The following is a 4,529-nucleotide window of genomic DNA, read 5'->3' as shown; positions in this document are numbered from 1 at the left end:
CCCACTTCATACTCTACGGTTCTTTCTTGGATATCTCTCCTATTTGTAATGTCAAGATAGCTTCTACCTCTTCCCTTGTAAACAAAGAGGTAACAAGGTCCTCCTTCCACTGTCTCAGATTTGATTTAATCAATTTAGCCACCTTAACTATATTGTGATATTAACTGACTCATAGATTTCCTGATCTTTCAACCCAGGGATCCAAGCATCCTCCTAGATGGATGTACAATGACCGCTACCCACTCTCCAAGCCATTCCATTCTTCAACAGTTTCTTCGTCATCTATACACTCCTCCAAGTATAAGAAGGGTAATTACCTAACTTTGAATTCATAAAATCGACATTCAGGAAATATTTTGCTTTCAAAGTTGTAGCTAATAACGAATCTAGGTAATTCATTAAATGCTAGCTTTGTTTTGCAAGAAGGGCCAAATTAAATTTAGATAAGCTCCTAAACCCCATTCCCCTATCCTCTTTTAGTTCACATAGTTTATTACAATTGCACCAATGAATCCCCTTCCGTCCTTTTTTTTCTGCCATAAGAATTGACTTATATCCTGTTCCATGTCATGACATAAAGAATTCGGTAATAAAACACAAGGCATAACATAAGTTGGAATCGATTGCAATACACTCTTAATAAAAAATTCATTCTCTCCTCGGGAAAGAGTTTTAACAGACCAATTATTTATTCTTTCTGCAATCCTCTCTTTCAAACCATGACTGGTCTATCACTTCTACCTCCTTACAACATTCGGGAGCCACAAGTACTTCTCAGGATTCATCAAACAATGCACCCTCAATAATTGAACTACCGAATCTTTTGCCTGCACAGAACTATTTGAGCCAAAAAAATAGTGTTGATTTCTTCAAACTCTGCCCTGAGTATTCTTCATACTTTTGCAAAATATTTTTCGTCTCATTTGCTCCCCCTTCTGTAGCTTCACCAAATTAAATACAATCATCTGCAAAGAGTAGATGAGTAATCTCATGACCCCTTTATTCTCCCATCCCCTTTCGCTATTCTCATTGATGTCGATAACCTCTCCCAAAAATAAAAAATAGATAAGGACTTAACGGATCCCCTTGTCTAAGACCCTTTGTCGGTTTGAATTTTTCTCACATCTCTCCAAAGCATACTAAGTATGACACTAAAGAAATAAATGTCATAATTAAATCCACCCACTCCTTCTCAAAACCCATTTACAGCATCATCTCATACAAGAAACTCCACTCAACCCTATCATAAGCCTTACTCATATCTAATTTGAGCACAAAAGATCCCTTCTTACCAATTCTCCTCTATTTTAAACTATGCAAAATCTCATAGGCCAATAGCACATTATTTGTTACCATTCTTCCTGGAATAAAAGCACTCTGTGCTTCATCAATACAACTTCCCAATACTTTTCAGAAATGATTCGCCACATTTTTAATATAATCTTATAGAGGATCGAACAAAGGCTAATAGGCCTAAAATCTTTCAAACTATTTGGCCGAGAAGTTTTTGGGATTAAAACAATAAGAGTAGAGTTAATGGATTCCAATGAATTACCTCAATTTATAACATTAATACAATAACTCTCCACATCTTTACCCATAATATGCCAAAACTTTTGGAAGAAAAGTGCTGGAAAGTCATCCTTCCCAGTAGCCTTCAATGGAGTGATCTCTTTCAAAACTATTTGGATCTCCTCAATTTTATAGATCTTCTTCAATTCTTGATTTATATCCACCGTAGTACATCTATTAACTCCTTCCAAGCCACCCTCCAACCCCTCTGCCCTACTTGATTTGAATAATTTTGAAAAGTACTCCTTCACGATCCCTGTCATCTCATCCTTATCTGTAGTAATTGAATTATTCTCCCTCTTGAGTTCCATAATATGGTTGATTTAGCGCCTTTAGGATGCGAACTGCTAAAAAAAAGTTGTATTGTGATCTCCCATCTTTAACCAATTATCCATTGATCTTTACTCTCAATAAAGCTCTTCTTTATCTTTCTCCAAGTTAAGGTCCAATTTCAAACCAATCAGGTTTTCGATTACCTCATTCATGCGATCCTCCTCATTCAGCTCAGCCACCCTCCTTTCCAACCCCCTTCTCATTCCTACCTTTTTTTCCTTTCAATTGATTAGCTCAACTTTAGAGACCCTTTCCCAAAAACGCAAGTTGATTAGGCACATCCCCACCAATATTTTCTCACAAGTATCAAATTTTCTCCTCACGCGAGCCTTCCAACAACCACCACTGTTCGAACTTAAACCTCTGGGCTTTTGACCACGCTTCAACGTGATTTGTCTCCAATAATATTGGGCAATGATCCGAAAAAGAATGTCCCAGATGTTTGACTCTATTATTTGAGAAGAGAGTACACCAATCCATATTTGCAATTTAATCGATCTAGACGCTTCCTGATATTATTCTCTATAAAATTCCCTCATTCCCAAGTGAACCACGAATCTACAATGTAACACCCTAAACCCGACTTAGACGTTATAATCGAAGCTTAAGGAATTACATTAAATTGTTTGAAAACTTTACTTAGTTGTGCATTTCAAAAGCATAAAATTTGGCAGAACTCTCACAAATGTTTAGGAAAACTTAAGTCTGGAAACACTTATTTCAAACCCAAAATTCAAAAGTATCATTTTTGGGCAAATAATTTCCAATTGACGCTAAGTTTTGCTAAAAACTATTTATTTATAGAAAAACACTTAGGTGATTACTTAATTATACAACAGAAAACTTTCAAAATTTTAGTTTTGAAATCTGAATCTTAGTTTGTTAACTGGTGCGATTTTTTTTTCAATTTTTATGTTTAATAATATCAAATACTGACAAATAAAATATAAACCATATCAAATCCCAAAAATGGATTACAGTCCCAAAAGTTTAGATAAATTACTAGTGTAAATCACCATATTTAATTAATCGAGAAAACAATCTAAGCTCCCATACGTCGTCTGGTCCTAAGTCCAAAGATCACCTGAAACATATTAAACAAACGAGTGAGTTGGAAGCCTAGTGTGTGACTCAGCCCATAAACAGAATTTTCTTATAACATACACAAATGTAAATACCAACACAAAATTTTACTTATAATGTTCACATATACGAATATCATATCAGAATATCACATTACCAAAAACATATATCAAACTAGAAAGTCATATTTCCATAAACATATACTAGATCAGAGTGTCATATTTTCATAAATATATATCATATCAGAATGTTATATCAGATCAAAACAAATCCTACCCTCATTCGCTACACACCATTTCCGTCCAACCAATCACACCAAAAAGGACAACAAAAATCCATTCATCCAATCACACCAGGTTATGGTGGTATGCCACTCATAATGGTGCAATTGAGCTACCAAACACATATTGTGGTTTAGCTGCCAAAATTGCTATAATACTGCCTCAACACACTTCCTCTATCATCAAAACCCACCCCAATGCACATGCAAAATCATAATAACATACGTTCATATCACATAGTCGAATTAGATATCATATCAGAACGGATAAGAGAATACATATGTCACATATGCATTACAAAAATAGTCATGCTTTCAAATTTACAAACACATATATTATACATATAGCTCTCTTATCAAACGTATCAATTCATATACCTCATTTCGGGTCTTTTTTAAGTAATATGAACCCCACGGAGGGTCTAATTACGAACTACAAATCAAATCAGCCCTAAATGAAAATTCCAAAAAAATGGGTCACACACCTATGTGGTTTCACAAGACCCAGATGATTGTGATAAATTGCTTGTTCGAGAACAAACAACATGTGGCCACGTTCCATATTTATCAATCCACACAATGCCAATGAGAGGATATTATCCACTCTTTAATTGAGCTATGAATTCCACTGTTGCTAGTAAAGTCATGCCATACTGTTGCTAGTAAAGCCATTCCACTGTTACTACAATATGGGCACATTTCCCAACAAAAGAAATGTCAGATTTTTGGGAAAATTAATTAATTAAAATCCCTCTATTTTTTTAAACTACCCACTACCCCCAGTCACTCCCACTAATTCTGATTAGTTATCTTTATTAGAATTTTACCCAGAGTTTAAAACAAAATAATTCCACTTTGCACATACAAAATTCGAACACAAGACCCTAGTAAGCTAAAGCCTTACCACTGAATCAACAGGCTCAATATTGTCAAAACTTGCACATGAATTAAATTTAAGCCAAATGTAAAGAGATAGAGATAAGGTAAAAAATAGAAAAATTCTAAAAAGAGAGATTTGAACATAGGACCTCAACCACACATTCAAAGCACTTATCCACTGAAACAGATCAATTCACTTGACAAAATTCCTACAACATTAATTCAAAAACAGAACGTAACAACTCTTGGTTTCACAAACTCAATTTCTTATAACTCAATTTTTGATATGTGACATACAAACCCCAAATCTTCTAGTTGACAATGTTCCAAAGTTTCTCTAAATGCCTCCCTTCTCCCTCTCTCTCTTACCGCCCCCTTTCTT

The sequence above is a fragment of the Gossypium raimondii genome, chromosome 1, assembly GCF_025698545.1.
Source record: "Gossypium raimondii isolate GPD5lz chromosome 1, ASM2569854v1, whole genome shotgun sequence".
Lineage (NCBI taxonomy): Eukaryota > Viridiplantae > Streptophyta > Magnoliopsida > Malvales > Malvaceae > Gossypium > Gossypium raimondii.
The sequence above is the reverse complement of the archived record's forward strand: the minus strand, read 5'-3'. Positions refer to the sequence as shown.